The sequence below is a fragment of the Eleutherodactylus coqui genome, chromosome 2 (assembly GCF_035609145.1).
Source record: "Eleutherodactylus coqui strain aEleCoq1 chromosome 2, aEleCoq1.hap1, whole genome shotgun sequence".
Lineage (NCBI taxonomy): Eukaryota > Metazoa > Chordata > Amphibia > Anura > Eleutherodactylidae > Eleutherodactylus > Eleutherodactylus coqui.
In genome coordinates, this window is record NC_089838.1 from 320,462,199 (window position 1) to 320,480,622 (window position 18,424).

The 18,424-nt window shown below is 45.2% G+C and overlaps 1 protein-coding gene across 2 annotated transcripts in view; it reads right to left on the minus strand.

Moving 5' to 3' along the window:
- ACHE (acetylcholinesterase (Yt blood group)) overlaps positions 1-18,424 on the minus strand; it is a 77,007-nt gene that overhangs the window by 51,364 nt on the left and 7,219 nt on the right. Inside the window, exon 2 of one of the 2 annotated variants that reach the window (XM_066593749.1) lies at positions 5,059-5,179. The exons of the other annotated variant lie outside the window; for it this stretch is intronic. The gene's annotated coding sequence lies outside the window, so the exon portion shown is untranslated. The remainder of the gene's footprint in view (positions 1-5,058; positions 5,180-18,424) is intronic. 2 annotated transcript variants of the gene reach the window in all.

The window sequence follows — 18,424 nt, forward strand, 5'->3', positions numbered from 1 at the left end:
CCCTAAAGCAGCCATTTTCAATTTGCCTGGGGTTGAGCACGAAGCCTTTAAGTCCTATATCTCAGAGTCTCTGGCCAAACGACATATCAGGCCGTCCAGGTCCCCTACTGGGGCAGGTCTCTTCTTTGTGGAGAAGAAGGATGGGACATTGAGGCCTTGTGTGGATTATCGGGCTTTGAATAAAATTACAGTGAAGAATCAGTGCTCCTCACCCCTGATTTATTGAATCAGGTGGTAGAGGCCCACTGGTTTTCCAAATTGGATTTAAGAGGGTCTTACAATTTAATTCGCATCCGAAAGGGAGATGAGTGGAAGACCGCGTTCATAAACCCCTGGAACACAGCGGGGGCATTACAAAGTCTAAAGGGCATGACTAGACATTCAAAATGTCGGAACGAGGTGTTGAACGCGGTCTTCCACTCCTTCCTGGGGGTATTTTTGGTCATATATCTCAATGACATTCTGGTGTATTCCCCAGACTGGGATTCACATGTGCGGCACCTGAGGCTGGTTCTGACCCGTTTTTGTGTGAGTACCAACTTTTTGTCAAGTTGGAGAAATGCATATTTGGTACTAAACAAGTGTCTTTCCTTGGTTATGTGATTTCACCCATGGAGATTCAAATGGAGTCTGATAAAGTGGCAGCTATCTCCCAATGGGTCAGACCGGATAACCTGAAAGCTCTCCAGCGGTTTTTCGGTTTCACGAATTTTAACATAAATTCATTAGGAATTATTCTGTTATTGGTCAACCCCTGACCGATCTGACCAAAAGGGTGTCGACTTGGTAAGATGGTCGCCAGAGGCCCTAGAGGCTTTAAGTCGTTTCAAAAGGGCGTTTATTGCTTCCCTGGTGCTAGTACAGCCTGAGGCACGGCGATCGTTCTTCATTGAGGTCGATGCGTCTGAGGTGGGGGCGGAGGCTGTATTGTCTCAGGAAGTCTGCGGGAGATCTGGGTTCAGTCCATGTGTGTTCTTCTCGCGGAAGTTCAGTTAGGCGGAATGTAACTACGACATGGGTAATCGTGAGTTATTGGCGATTAAGTGGTCTCTAGAAGAGTGGCGTCACCATCTTGAGGGGGCAAGGCATCCCATTACTGTGTATACGGATCATAAAAACTTGGTATATATCTCGCCAACGCTAAGAGACTCACAGGTGGGCGTTGTTTTTCACCAGGTTTAACCTCGTCGTTTCATATATTCCAGGGGAGAAAAACATGAAGGCAGACGCCCTCTCACAGAGTTTCGGTTCACCGGAAAGTGAGACAGTGGCTCTCGAGAATATCTTAGCATCTGGGGTGCTGGTGGCAGCTGTAGAATCTGGTCTTGTTCCTCATCTACAAAATTGTCAGCAGGACGCTCGCTTGGGGGTGCCGGAGGGCAGATGGCTTGTGCCAGAGACCTTGCGTCTTATAGTCATTGAAGAGTTTCACTCATCTGTTCTTGCAGGCCATCCGGGGGCTCAGGGGACTCTGGATCTTTGTACTAGACACTACTGGTGGCCAGGCATGTCTCGGGAAATCCACGACTTTGTTAAGGGATGCTCTGTCTGTGCACGCAGTAAAAGTTGTCGGCGGCGTTCGGAGGGGCCTCTGAGACCGTTACCGGTGCCTTTTTGTCCGTGGTCGCATTTATCGGTAGATTTTATCACCGATCTACCTGAGTCTCAGAAGTTCACCACTATTCTAGTTGTGGTAGACCGTTTCTCAAAAATGGCACATTTCGTGGTGCTAAAGAAGCTACCTTCTGCGATAGAATTTTCCAAGATTTTTGTGAAAGAAATCATTCGTCTGCATGGGGTTCTCGAGAACATTGTATCTGATCGCGGTCTTCAGTTTGTTGTGCAATTTTGGCGAGCCTTCTGTAGAAACCTGGGAACGTCGCTCTCCTTCTCGTTAGCATTCTACCCGCAAACCAATGTTCAGACTAAGCGGAAGAACCAGGATTTAGTGCAATATTTACGGTTATTTGCTAGCGAAAAGGCTCATCAGTGGGCAGAGTTCCTGCCGTTGGCAGAGTTTGCGCTAAACAACCGTACTTGTTCTTCCATTGGAGTGTCTCCATTCCTTTGCATATATGGTCCGCATCCTCGCTTCCTTACAGCTATTTCTACTCAGTCTGCATGTCCTGCAGCTGATGTCCCCACAGATACGGAGGGAGTATGGAAACTGGTCACCAAAAGGACCACAAATAATAAAACTTAGCTTTTATTGATTCTTAAATAATAAAAAGGCGTCCTTTTATTTTCTCATATGTGCTAGAAGTCACACAATAATTAAAAGCAGTGGGGCTTAGATGTATAGATGAATACTGCTCTGTCCCAACAATCTATCTGCCACTTCTGTATTCCCTGATGTCTTTTCTTATCCAGGGTTACTCTGGTATCTATTTGTCAATGACTTGCGCCACCAAATGTTTGTTAGAATATGGTGAAGCACTCACTGTCAGTGACCGTCAACACTTCTAATTCTCTATCTCAGGATAGACCTGATGCCCTCTGATTGGTCACGGTACAATGATGTCTGTTTATTTACAGTCAATGATCTGTTGTCTTTAATATTGTACCTGACCCACACATTTATTTGTACTGTCGTCACATTTATAGCGGTTGCTCATCGATGATTGCTCAGGTCGTATCTGTTCTTTTTATTTTTAGAACAATGTCGCGGTGATTGATTTTTACAGAGGTCGCCTCGATAGGTCACCATTAGGTGTTGGGTCCGGGGTGTATTTTTTATATCTCAGACCCCCATATCTCAAGCTTATGTTTGCTTGATACTCTATGATACTCCCTTATACCTGTAACTGATCGCATGAACCATTCATTTCCTATGGCTCATGTGATTAGATACAAAAGTTAAGTGCAACCAGATGAAAGTTTCAGTAATTATCAAGGATAGAGATGAGTTGTTCCAAATAATGATGTCCTTTCAATATGTTATCTCCCCTACTTGTACATAGGCCCTATTTCGGAGAGATAACACTCATGGCATCACGTGATCGGACAGTCAGAACGGAGCAGCTTATGCTGCGTTCCATGACATGTCCCTGGATTACGTAATCACGCTGCGGGGAGGTAACACTCGAAGAAGCGCATACAAATGAGCGCAAGGGAAATGTGAGAGATATCAGACTGCAGCCTGATTCGTTCCTACAATACAAGCCCCGCCCTGAAGTAAGCGGAGCCTTGGGTATAAGAACCCATGGGACAGCAACACTTACCATCTCTGCTCATTTTACATCCTGACAGCCTGAGAGGCTGGTCATGTTAGGTTAGCTCCATCCTGAGGAAACAACCATCTCCAAGGTTGTGGAAACGCGTAGATGGAGAGGGAGGGATAGGTTCCATGGGCCGATTCTCTCCATAAGAACTAATCTGTATAGTGGTTGTATGCTCATCATAATGCAACCTACGTAGATATATACAACAATAACAGACAGAGACTATCATTATCACTCTAGTCAGCAGCTGTTGGTTTATCATAACAGACTGCATATACAGAGACAGAGACTTATCTGAAGGGGCATTGGATATAGGTGATAGCCTAGAATTCATTCTGGGCTACCACCAAACTATCTATGTGCACTCAATTGCAGCTATTCAAATCCTGAGGGATGAGTAGCGTATAGATGAATACTGCGCTGTTCCCTTTAATGCGGCCACTGTCCTTATTCACCCTATATATGTTCTCCCTATAATAATCATTTATACAAGTGGGAGTATTATCTCTCCGAAATAGGGCCTATGTACAAGTAGGGGAGATAACATATTGAGAGGACATCATTATTTGGAACAACTCATCTCTATCCTTGATAATTACTGAAACTTTCATCTGGTTGCACTTAACTTTGGTATATAATCACATGAGCCATAGGAAATGAATGGCTCATGCGATAAGGGAGTATCATAGAGTATCAAGCAAACATAAGCTTGAGATATGGGGGTCTGAGATATAAAAAATACACCCCGGACCCAACACCTAATGGTGACCTATCGAGGTGACCTCTGTACAAATCAATCACCGCGACATTGTTCTAAAAATACAAAGAACAAGATACGACCTGAGCAATATCAATGAGCAACCGCTATAAATGTGACGACAGTACAAATAAATGTGTGTGTCAGGTACAATATTAAAGACAATAGACCATTGACTGTAAATAAACAGACATCATTGTACCGTGACCAATCAGAGGACATCAGCTCTATCCTGAGATAGAGAATTAGAAGTGTTGAGGGTCACTGACAGTGAGTGCTCCACCATATCCTAACAAACATTTGGTGGCGCAAGTCATTGACAAATAGATACCAGAGTAACCCTGGATAAGAAAAGACATCAGGGAATACAAAAGTGGCAGATAGATTGTTGGGACAGAGCAGTATTCATCTATACATCTAAGCCCCACTGTTTTTAATTATTGTGTGACTTCTAGCACATATGAGAAAATATAAGGACGCCTTTTTATTATTTAAGAATCAATAAAAGCTAAGTTTTATTATTTGTGGTCCTTTCGGTGACAAGTTTCAGTAAATTTGAAAAGGATTTCACTGCTACGGTGAGTATGGAAAGAAGTACAGCAGAACCTGGAAGCAACAGGGGCTCGTATGCAGTTGCGTAGTGGAAGGAGTCTGTCAGTATCTGAACCTTACAGGATGGGACAGAGGGTATATTTGCCTTCTAGAAATGTCAAATCGAAGGTTCCGTCTTTGAAACTGGCGCCACGTTATGTGGGTCCCTTTGTCATCACCCCGTGTAGTAAACCCGCTTGCTTATGAACTTGATTTGCCAGCTACATGGAGGGTTCATAGGGTTTTTCATAAGTCATTATTGAAACCTTTTGTCCCTTTTTCGGTCCTTAGTGAGAGTAGGGACCACCGCCCAGTTGCCTGCCCGGGGTTAGCCAGGAGTGGAGGCAAGTATGCAGGGACAGGGGTTGTGGGTGAGATCTAGGGCCCCCGGGCTGGCGTATCAAGGGTAGTATACTGTAACACTATGTACAAGAATATAACTACTATAATACTGCCCCATAATATGTGTTTTAGAAAGTTTTTGCTCACCCGCTACCTCCGTGTCTCCTCCCTTTGAATAAGCATGCACCGGCTTGGGATCCCGTTCGGGCCGCTTCACCGCTCCGTCCACATGTGGCACACAAGTCAATGTCATGAAGAAAATGCTGACCTATGGAGATAGTGTCCACAAGCCTTTATTAATGAAGTGCTACATAAAAGCAGTCAGACGTCTACACAGGACGCGTTTCCACTCCGTAAGGAGTCTTGATCACCCTGCCTCATGTGTACAATAATAGAACTACTATAATACTGCTCCCCATGTACAAGAATATAACTACTATAATACTGCCCTCTATGTACAAGGATATAACTACTATAATACTGCCCCCTATGTACAAGAATATAACTACTATTATACTGCCCCTATGTACAAGAATATAACTACTATAATACTCCTGTTATGTACAAGAATATAACTACTATAATACTGCCCCCTATGTACAAGAATATAACTACTATAATACTGCCTCCTATGTACAAGAATATAACTACTATAATACAGCTCCGTATATACAAGAATATAACTACTATAATACTGCCCCCTATGTACAAGAATATAACTACTATAATACTGCACCCTATGTACAAGAATATAACTACTATAATACTGCTTCCTATGTACAAGAATATAACTACTATAATACTGCTTCCTATGTACAAGAATATAACTACTATAATACTGCTTCCTATGTACAAGAATATAACTACTATAATACTGCCTCCTATGTACAAGAATATAACTACAATAATACTGCCCTCTATGTACAAGGATATAACTACTATAATACTGCCCCTATGTAAAAGAATATACCTACTATAATACTGCCCGCTATGTACAAGAATATAACTACTATAATACTGCCCCCTATGTACAAGAATATAACTACTATTATACTGCCCCTATGTACAAGAATATAACTACTATAATACTCCTGTTATGTACAAGAATATAACTACTATAATACTGCCCCCTATGTACAAGAATATAACTACTATAATATTGCCTCCTATGTACAAGAATATAACTACTATAATACTGCCTCCTATGTACAAGAATATAACTACTATAATACAGCTCCGTATATACAAGAATATAACTACTATAATACTGCCCCCTATGTACAAGAATATAACTACTATAATACTGCTTCCTATGTACAAGAATATAACTACTATAATACTGCTTCCTATGTACAAGAATATAACTACTATAATACTGCCTCCTATGTACAAGAATATAACTACTATAATACTGCCCCCTATGTACAGGAATATAACTACTATAATACTGCCCCCTATGTACAAGAATATAACTACTATAATACTGCTCCCTATGTACAAGAATAGAACTACTATAATACTGCCCCCTATGTACAAGAATATAACTACTGTAATACTGCCCACTATGTGCAAGAATATAATTCCTATAATACTGCCACCTATGTACAAGAATATAACTACTATAATACTACCCCCTATGTACAAGAATATAACTACTATAATACTGTCCCCTATGTACAAGAATATAACTACTATAATACTGCCCCCTATGTACAAGAATATAACTACTATAATACTGCTCCTATGTACAAGAATATAACAACTATAATACTGCCTCCTATGTACAAGAATATAACTACAATAATACTGCCCTCTATGTACAAGGATATAACTACTATAATACTGCCCCCTATGTACAAGGATATAACTACTATAATACTGCCCCCTATGTACAAGAATATAACTACTATAATACTGCCCCCTATGTACAAGAATATAACTACTATAATACTGCTCCTATGTACAAGAATATAACTACTATAATACTGCCTCCTATGTACAAGAATATAACTACTATAATACTGCCCCCTATGTACAGGAATATAACTACTATAATACTGCCCCCTATGTACAAGAATATAACTACTATAATACTGCTCCCTATGTACAAGAATATAACTACTATAATACTGCCCCCTATGTACAAGAATATAACTACTGTAATACTGCCCACTATGTGCAAGAATATAACTCCTATAATACTGCCCCCTATGTACAAGAATATAACTACTATAATACTACCCCCTATGTACAAGAATATAACTACTATAATACTGCCCCCTATGTACAAGAATATAACTAGTATAATACTACTCCTATGTACAGGAATATAACTACTATAATACTGCTCCCGTGTACAAGTATATAACTACTATAATACTGCCCCCTATGTACAAGAATATACCTACTATAATACTGCCCCCTATGTACAAGAATATAACTACTATAATACTACTCCTATGTACAGGAATATAACTATTAAAATACTGCCCCCTATGTATAAGAATATAACTACTATAATACTGCCCCCTATGTACAAGAATATAACTACTATAATACTGCCCCCTATGTACAAGAATATAACTACTATAATACTGCCCCCTATGTACAAGAATATAACTACTATAATACTACTCCTATGTACAGGAATATAACTATTAAAATACTGCCCCCTATGTACAAGAATATAACTACTATAATACTGCCCCCTATGTACAAGAATATTAATATAAAACCCTATTCGTTTTAAATATATGTATGTTAACAACATTATGGAGGGATTATACAATAAAGCATCAGTATTTGCAGAGGATACAAAACTATGTGAAGTAATAACACAAGAGGACACAATGCGATTGCAGATGGTTTTGGAATAGATAGGGGATTGGGCTACAAACACTGATAAATGTAACGTTCTGCACATGGGCAGGAAATACATGTCCCCACTACACACTAAATAGGAAACCAAAGGGTTCTAGTTACCGGCAAGTTTAACTGGAAAACCAGTGTCAGGCAGCTGCTGCCAAGGCACATAGGATCATGGGGGGCATCAGAAGAGGTCTAGGGACACATGATGAGAACATTATTCTTCCTCTTTACAAGTCACTGGTCCGACCACACATGGAATATTGTGGACAGTTTGGGGCACCAGTACTCAAGAAGGACATATCAGAGCTTGAGCAGGTATAATGGGGGCAACTAAAGTAATAAATGGAATGGGCAGACTATAGTACCCAAAGAGGTTATCAAAATTGGGATTATTTAGTCTAGAACAAAGATGGCTGAGGGGCGACCTAATAACTATGTATAGATATATCATTAGTCAGTACAGATATCTCTTTCATCATCTACTATGCCCAGGACTGTAACAAGGGGGCACCCTAATAACTATGTATAATATATCAGGGGACAATACAGAGATCTCCCATCATCTATCTATACTAAGGACTGAAATAAGGGGGCGCCCTCTACATCTAGAGGAAAGAAGGTTTCATAACCAACACAGAAGGGGGTTCTTCACTGTAAGAGCAGTGAGACTGTGAAACTCTGTCTGAGGACGTGGGCATGGAGAACTGGTATTAGTGTATCTTGACGCCACCTGAACAACAAGTGGAGCCAAGATAGAACGTGTTTGACAGGGGGGTTGCTGCTCCCTGTTGCTGATTGGCTGTCTGTCTCCCCTCACAGGTCCTGTAGGCACCCGCTGGCCGCAGCAGAGGAAGGATGAGAGGCGGTGCTCGGCATTTATGAGTGCTGCTGCCCAGCGGACAACGCCGTGCAGGAAGGTGACAGCTTCTGGTCTGCATTTCACAGCGCGGCTGTGCCAGGGAGCGGTGAACGTCGCCTGTGACCGACGCTCGGCCGAACTAAACAGCGCTCCTGTGGGCCCTAGGCTGAGCATCGGCGGTCGGCGCTGAGGAGTTCAAGGCGCAGCTGTGGGCCGCAGTGGTCAGTGTCGGCGATCGGCATTTGACTGTGGTGTTGTGGCACAGAGCGCCGCTGCTTCACATCCCTGCATTGGCAGGGGGAGGGGCTTAGAATACTGACCTTTGACAGCGTTGGGAGGAGGTCTGACAAGCACGGACAACAGCACGTCGTTTGACGGGGAGGGTTTGCCAGGGAGAGTCACAGCGCCGCTACAAGGCTGCGGAGGTGAAAACGGGGCCAGCAGCAAGAGCTGTGAAGCATAGAAAGGTGCGCCAGGGAGAGTGACAGCTGGGCTTCTGCACAGTCTGCGCAGTGGCAGAAGCAGGACCTTTGAAGTCGAGAAAGGAGACAATGCCGTGCAGCCAATCACGAACAGGGGGCGTCAACCCCCTGTCAAACACGTTCTATCTTGGATCCACCTGTTGTTCAGGTGGCGTCAAGATACACGAATACCTGGGAAACTCACTGAAAGAGTACAGCTGGGCGCTTTTCTTGAGCGTTACAATATTACATGTTATATCACTGATTAGTGAGAAGCTTCGGGGATCCGGAGATGATCTAATTACCAGATTCAGAAGGCAGGAAGAAATTTTTTCCCTTAAATGAAGAAAAATGTCCTCCACCCCATTGTTTTATTTTTGTCTTCCTCTGAATCAACACTGCAGGCTGGGGTGGGGGTGGGGGGGGGGTGGGTAGGCTGAACTGGATGGACATACAGTAGTGCCTTGATATACAAGTTTAATCCGTTCCGAGATGAAGCCCGTAAGCCAAAAAACTGGTATGTCAAAGCACTTTTCCACATTAAATGCATTGAAAAGCCATTAATGCGTTCCAATCCCTTTTTAATGGGGAACTAACTGGAAGTAAAGAAATAAAAATCAATACTCACCTACCGCCGGCATTCTGCGATGATCTGTCATTGAATGGCTGTGATTGGTTAACCCAGCGCCGGCTTTCATTGGCTAACGTAGCGCTGGTTAACCAATTAGAGCTTAGCTTGCTGGAGGCGGGGCATTCAAGCCTCGAATCCAGAAAGCAATGCGCTGTGTCGGTGTGGAGGAGGGAGCTACAACCTGCAGCAGCGCCGCAGACCATCACGAGGAAGCAACGCTGGCGACAGGTGAGTATAGATCCCCACCTGAGCCCTTAGATTGCGAGTTTTTTGACTTGCAAGCAGGCTCGTACCCAGCGTTTTTGTTCGTAAATCAGAGCAAAACTTCGGAAAAGAGCCTGCTCGCAAGTCAAAAAACTCCCAAGCTAAGGCAATCGCATCCCGAGGTACCACTGTGTGTCTGTTTTCAGCTAGGTGACACAAGGTTACATCGGGACATTAGAATTGCGCTGGGCGGGACATAACTTTCCTTCCGTGATGATAATATATGCGTCTTCTGTAGATCTTAGGAGAGATTTCCCAGCAGCTCTTTGGGGATTTCCACGGATGTGCACTTGTGGAGACGCTTGTGGCCGGAGACACAATACACAATGAGATGTGCGCCCACTTGTTGCCCCCTGCTTGTTCTGGCCACATGTGTGCAGCTTAGGAAACTTCTCAGATTCATCTGTAATTCCCCTCACTAATACAGCAGATCCCACAGAACAGCCGTGAGCTGAGAAAGCGGAAATTAGAGGAATTCTCAAAAATCAAACAAAAACTGCATTCAGCGCTTTCTGTTTCCAATTTACTAAACACTCCCAATCCTCCTTCAGCCCCCCCCTATCAGCCCGCTCCCACCAGCCCCCCCGTCAGTCCGCTCCCACCAGCCCCCCCCCCAACGTCAGTCCGCTCCCGCCACACACACACACACCGTCAGCCCGCTCCTGTCAGCCCCATACGATCAGCCTGCTCCCGCCAGCCCCCCATCTTCTTTTTGCACCCTATGTTCCTTATGCATTCTCCTGCACCCTCTAACACCCCATCTTCATCATGATGCACCCTTGTACACCCCATCTTCTCCTGCACCCGGTTCTCAGTACTGCAGCCCATCTTCCTCCTCAGCTGGGTTCTTGCTGCTCTCTGACATATTCGGTCAGTTCTGCACTAGTCGGACACTTCTGGTAGGTGATATTCATCCGCCTGGAGCTTTCCTGCAGGGCGCGGAGGTGACATAATAATGGCCCGGGCTCGCTGGACAATCTCTTCTTATTCTTCTATCTGCTAACATGTCTTTTGCAAATGGACAATTTCTACAGTGCCCTCTGCAGGCCAAAAAGTGATATGTAGTTTTATGGAGCTGAAATAGAAAGAGATAGAACTCCCAGCATGCTCTAATAGCCAAATCCTGATTGGGCATGCAGTCTGGAAGATAGAAAGCTCTAATTACCATCCACCATGCCTACCGATTGTCAGAAGATCACCCCAATGCGAAATCTATAGCAGTACCCCCATATACCGCACAACACAATAATCTCCTTATGTGATAGAAGGGCTCACAGGTGTGAGCACTATGTCTGTACCTCCTGTAGATCCACTTATTGTCAGACCAATCCTCCTATAGGAGTGTGTATATATATATATATATATATATATATAAAATCACAATCACACATATACACATGCACTCATTGTCTGACGAATTTCCCCCTAGAAGTTGTCGGATGGAACTTTCTCTCTGTGTAACGCTGTTATAAGTGATTACAATATCAGAGACACAAGGACCATTTATTGTGGAGAGCCGACCCCTTGTAGGCAGGCTCTAGTACCCTGCTGTACCGCCTCTAACTTGGATACAAGATGTGATGGTATTAGTGTATCTTGACGCCACCGGAAGCTAGGGGTTTGACAGGGCTTCCATGCAGGAACATCCCTGTCACACCCCTAGCTTCCGATTGGCGGAATACCTCCAGGTCCTACAAGGTGCTGCAATGGCGCTCTACTGCACTCCTGTAAGCCGGCTGTGTGTCACAGTCCGGGCCTTGTTGGCTCCCTGCATGCGCTACCTCAGTAAGTCCGCTGGTTCTGACGTGTATGACAGTCCCGATGCTGCTGGCTCCCTGCATGCGCTCCCTCAGTTTTACTCGTGGCACTGCTCGTGCGGTGTTAGCCAGCTGGGTCTCACACTCCATGCTGTGCTGTGCTGTGCTGCGCTGCAGCTATCAGCAGCCGCCGGCTCTCACAGTGTCAGTCGCCAGTGCTGTCGGCTTCCCGCTGACGGGCCAGAGGTGAAGGTGACATATGTGCTGTACTACAGCTGTCAGCGCGCAGCCTCTTTCACAAAGTCTGTAGACAGCAGGGTCGGCTCCGGCTGCTGGCCATCACATGAAGGTGACATATGTGGGGGTGCCCTCCGCCGCCGGTAACCGCGCCTCACGCTGCTGTGGCTTTCATTATGGAGACCCCGCTCAGCGCTTTGTGGAGCAACACATACGGGGAGTGCATCCTTTTGGAGCGCTGGCAGAGAAGGCACTTACACATGGGCCTGCACGGCTGCATTGGGGGTGGTGCTGTATGCTTTTAACATTCTTCATTAGTGGGCTGCCAGGACCCCCGCTGTCCAGCCAATCACGTACAGGGGGCATCACCCCCCTGTCAATCTTGACTCTAAGCTCTAGTACGCTGTCGTACCGTCTCTAGCTTGAAAGCAAGATATGATACAGGCAGGCATAGAGGCTCAAGTACCCTGTTGTACCACCTCTAGCTTGGATGTAAAATGTAATGGGTGGGCATGGAGACTCTAGCACCCAGTTGTACCGCCTCTAGCTTGGATACAAGATGTGATACGGGCCGGCATGGAGGCTCTAGTACCCTGTTGTACTACCTCTAGCTTGGATACAAGATGGGATATGAACAGGCATGAAGGCTCTAGTATCCTGTTGTACCACCTCTAGCTTGGATACAAGATGTGATATGGGCGGGCATGGAGGCTCTAGTATCCTGTTGTACTACCTCTAGCTTGGATACAAGATGGGATATGGACAGGCATGGAGGCTCTAGTATCCTGTTGTACTATCTCTAGCTTGGATACAAGATGGGATATGAACAGGCATGAAGGCTCTAGTATCCTGTTGTACCACCTCTAGCTTGGATACAAGATGTGATATGGGCGGGCATGGAGGCTCTAGTATCCTGTTGTACTACCTCTAGCTTGGATACAAGATGGGATATGGACAGGCATGGAGGCTCTAGTATCCTGTTGTACTATCTCTAGCTTGGATACAAGATGGGATATGGACAGGCATGAAGGCTCTAGTATCCTGTTGTACTACCTCTAACTTGGATACAAGATGGGATATGGACAGGCATGGAGGCTCTAGTATCCTGTTGTACCAACTCTAGCTTGGATGCAAGATGTAATACGGGTGGGCATGGAGGCTCTAGTACCCTGTTGTACCACCTCTAGCTTGGATACAAGATGTGATACAGGCAGGCATGGAGGCTCTAGTACCCTGTTGTACCGCCTCTAGCTTGGATACAAGATGTGATACGGGTGGGCATGGAGGCTCTAGTACCCTGTTGTACCGCCTCTAGCTTGGATACAAGATGTGATACGGGTGGGCATGGAGGCTCTAGTACCCTGTTGTACCACCTCTAGCTTGTATATATGATGCGATACAGGCAGGCATGGAGGCTCTAGTACCTTATTATACCGCCTCTAGCTTGCATATATGATGTGATACAGGGGGCATGGAGGCTCTAGTACCCTGTTGTACCATCTCTAGCTTGTATATATGATGTGATACAGGGGGCATGGAGGCTCTAGTACCCTCTTGTACCGCCTCTAGCTTGTATATATGATGCGATACAGGGGGCATGGAGGCTCTAGTACCCTGTTGTGCTGCCCAATTAATATTAGTTAATAGTAATATAGCTACATGTGAGCACAATTTCCAGGACTGCTTTAACCAATGGTGCCCATGACTTGGGCCCTACTGGCATCGGCACAGTTTTGAACTGTGTTTGTGTCCTCAACAGAAAGGGGCCCCCAGCTAAGGCTTAGATGTTGCAGTCAACAGTGCGGCATCTAAGTGCCTAAACAGCCATGATCAAAACTAGCTCCATTTGTGACCATTACAGGAAGCTGTTAACCCCTTATATGCCACAAACAATGTTTATCGCAACATACATGAGCTTCGCAGGAGAGCGAGGAAAAGGCGTTGTCATGGCAGCTTTGACCTGTGATCGCTGTGATAAGTGATAATGTATCACACTACAGAAGTACTGCAGTGTATTATCAGTGTAATCATAGGTTTGCAGGTTCAGTTCCCCTATACGGATATGAAAAATAGTTTTAAAAAAACTAACGTTTTTTGCACACATCTTCCCTTTTTTGTTAAAAAAAATAAAAAAAGCTACACGTTTGCTATTGTAGCATCTGTAATAATAATAAACACTTTTTATAAACTGTGGCTTGTCACAAGCCTTCACAAGACTCCGTCCATGGAAAAATAAAAAAAAAGTTTCTGGGTCTTTAAAAGCAGTGATGCAATTAAAAACAAAAACAAAAAAAACAAAAAAGGGTTTTTATTGTGGAAAATTGTAAAAACCTAAAAAAAATACATAAATAAATTTTGATATCGTTGTAATCATACCGACCTGCATATTGTAAAAAAAAAAAAACAACTCAAAAAACAATGCTAGAATTGATGTGTTTTTACACACTGCCCTCCAAAGAATATGAATAATAATTAAATACCATAATATGTGCACCCAAAAATGGTGCCATTAAAAACTACGGTTCATCACGCAAAAACACATTGATGGAAAAATAAAAAAAAGCTATTGTTTTTAAAAAGTGGAGGCAAAAATCCTCCAAAAAACTGTTGTGTCCTTATAGCCAAAATAGGCTGCATCACTAAGGGGTTAATCAGCTCTAGTGTGAAGGTCCAACATGCAGACTGCGACAACCCCTCGGCCCTCTCCAAAACTATAGGCTAATGACAAATTGCACCATCATTGGGGAACATGGCCTCTCTCCTCTTGCTGTGTTCGGATAATGGATCTCTAGGAGGAAACTGGCCAGCACACAATTCCCAATCTAAGGCCGGGGGATGTAAGTGCGACGCTGACTCCGAGTCACTGCAGAAGGAGAAGAAATCCAGGAGGATCAAGACCAAAACCGCCCGCCGTAAGCCGCTGTAAATCTTATAGAGGGGATTAACAGAGAACAGGAACCTTCCCACAAGTCCGAGCGGCACAAGGGAAAGTAAAGCCGCAGAAGACGCTTCACAATTAATTACTGTTATAGAGACTCCAACAAACAGATGTGTAGAAATACACAAACCGCTTCCTGCCCGGAGCAGCGCCCTTCTGTATATAGAACAGCAGGGGAACAAGCCCATTTAAAGGGCAACTCCCCCCGCGCTCCATATTAACAGCAATCATCTCCGATTAACACCGCAATGTCAGTCGTAACGTCTCGTCTGAACAGCGTCATTCTATTGTTAACCAGCTGATACACTCGGCTTCACCCCGGTTACTTCGTGTTTTCACATGGAAAATTTTACGAAGTCGCGGTTACTTCAGAGGAACCGAGGAATAAAATATGTATACAGCAGCGTTAGATTCTCCTGAGGGCTCATTGACACGAGCGTATACAGGCCGCGCTTTCACGGCCGGCTAATATACACTGCCAATCTGATGCATCAGTTCACATGGGCGTATTCCCGTGGCGTAAAAACGTCCCGCTGGCAAAGATAGCGCATACGATGCGCATTCCGGTTAGGTGTTTTATGCCGGCCAGAAAAGATAATTCAGAAACTATCTTTCATCTGGAATACAGCAGCAGCTCCCATACAGTCCTATGGGAGCCTATAGGAGCTGCCGGAGAAGGAAGATAAAAGGGATTTTAGCAGCCTATCTGCTAAATTCTCACCCCCTTCCCTCCTCCTCCTCTCCGCCCCTTGCAATGGGAGGGGGCAGGAGCTTAGCATCTAGCCCCCACCCCTTCCTGCTCCCTCCATTGTTGGCAGCCGACAAGGGGCGGAGAAAGGGCAGGAGCTTAGCACACTAGCTCCCACCCCATCCCCTTGCCAACAGCCAGCGAGGGCATGGAAAGAGGGAAGCACTTTGGCAAAGCTAAACGGTCTGCCTCCGCCCGACGGTATTCCGGGTGCGGCATATAATTGCCAGACTCGGTCATCTAAACAGGCGTTAAAACGGGAATTTTATGCCAGTTCAGGGGATTATCGGCCGTGCTGTGACTGAGATGGCTGGCCGAAAATCACCTATGCTCATGTGAAAGAGCCCTCAGACTACATGTGCGGATGTCCCTCTGCAAAATGTGCCCCCACTCTCCTCACTTTTTACCCTTAAAGGTAATGCCCTTATTATTCAAAATTTACCACCAGACTGGAGGTTGCAGCACCTTATTAGCCTTAAAGGCATCCTCCATCCCTGCAGTCCATGGCCACTTCCTTTACAGCCCTTCAGTATATAAACACACACACACACACACACACACGTGGGGTAGATTCTCCTCAGTATAGACACAGAGAGAGGAGGTAGATTCTCCTCAGTATAGACACAGCGAGGGGAGGTAGATTCTCCTCAGTATAGACACAGCGAGGGGAGGTAGATTCTCCTCAGTATAGACACAGCGAGGGGAGGTAGATTCTCCTCAGTATAGACACAGCGAGGGGAGGTAGATTCTCCTCAGTATAGACACAGCGAGGGGAGGTAGATTCTCCTCAGTATAGACACAGCGAGGGGAGGTAGATTCTCCTCAGTATAGACACAGCGAGGGGAGGTAGATTCTCCTCAGTATAGACACAGCGAGGGGAGGTAGATTCTCCTCAGTATAGACACAGCGAGGGGAGGTAGATTCTCCTCAGTATAGACACAGCGAGGGGAGGTAGATTCTCCTCAGTATAGACACAGCGAGGGGAGGTAGATTCTCCTCAGTATAGACACAGCGAGGGGAGGTAGATTCTCCTCAGTATAGACACAGCGAGGGGAGGTAGATTCTCCTCAGTATAGACACAGCGAGGGGAGGTAGATTCTCCTCAGTATAGACACAGCGAGGGGAGGTAGATTCTCCTCAGTATAGACACAGCGAGGGGAGGTAGATTCTCCTCAGTATAGACACAGCGAGGGGAGGTAGATTCTCCTCAGTATAGACACAGCGAGGGGAGGTAGATTCTCCTCAGTATAGACACAGCGAGGGGAGGTAGATTCTCCTCAGTATAGACACAGCGAGGGGAGGTAGATTCTCCTCAGTATAGACACAGCGAGGTGAGGTAGATTCTCCTCAGTATAGACACAGCGAGGTGAGGTAGATTCTCCTCAGTATAGACACAGCGAGGTGAGGTAGATTCTCCTCAGTATAGACACAGCGAGGTGAGGTAGATTCTCCTCAGTATAGACACAGCGAGATGAGGTAGATTCTCCTCAGTATAGACACAGCGAGGTGAGGTAGATTCTCCTCAGTATAGACACAGCGAGGTGAGGTAGATTCTCCTCAGTATAGACACAGCGAGGTGAGGTAGATTCTCCTCAGTATAGACACAGCGAGGTGAGGTAGATTCTCCTCAGTATAGACACAGCGAGGTGAGGTAGATTCTCCTCAGTATAGACACAGCGAGGTGAGGTACATTCTCCTCAGTATAGACACAGCGAGGTGAGGTAGATTCTCCTCAGTATAGACACAGCGAGGTGAGGTAGATTCTCCTCAGTATAGACACATGGAGGCGAGGTAGATTCTCCTCAGTATAGACACATGGAGGCGAGGTAGATTCTCCTCAGTATATACACATGGAGGCGAGGTAGATTCTCCTCAGTATATACACATGGAGGCGAGGTAGATTCTCCTCAGTATATACACAGAGGTGAGGTAGATTCTCCTCAGTATATACACAGAGAGATGAGGTGGATTCTCCTCAGTATATACACAGAGAGATGAGGTAGATTCTCCTCAGTATATACACAGAGAGATGAGGTGGATTCTCCTCAGTATAGACACAGCAAGATGAGGTAGATTCTCCTCAGTATATACACAGAGAGATTAGGTAGATTCTCCTCAGTATATACACAGTGGCAAGTTGGGGTTACTTGCCCGGGATCTCCTGCTTACTTTCCCCTGCCCTTGCTCATGAAGTGCTTCCTGGTGTTCCTTGTAACCCAGTATGGCCTTATGCACACGGCCGTGACGGAATTCTGCAGCGGAGTTTGTCACGGCACCCCCCCAAAGACCCCATACTTACCTCTGGATCCGCTGCGTGAAGTCCCGCATGACGCATCCGGCCATGGGCATTAGGCCTATGTCTTTCAAGACCTCCGCTTGCTTCTCTGCCTGACTGTAAGCAGCTTTCTCCATTTCCAGCTTTTCCTTAAGCAGATCTATTTGGGACTCTAATTCACCATTTTGTTTCATCTGCTTCTGTTTCAGCTCCTGGACTTGAGCTTCATGTATTTTAGCTTCCTCATATATGCTCTTTTGTAGCTGGGATACCTCATCCTGCCATTGGAGTTTCACTTTATCTTTGGTTTCCTGACTAGCGTTCTCAGACACTGCTGCCATACCGTTGATGTTCTCTATCTCTGCTTGTACCTGTGACAGCTGGAGTTTCACCTGAGCTATGTCTTCTTGCAATGCTTGGATGATCGCACACTGTCCCTTTAAGTCCTCTGACTTTCTCTCAAGCTCATCCTGAA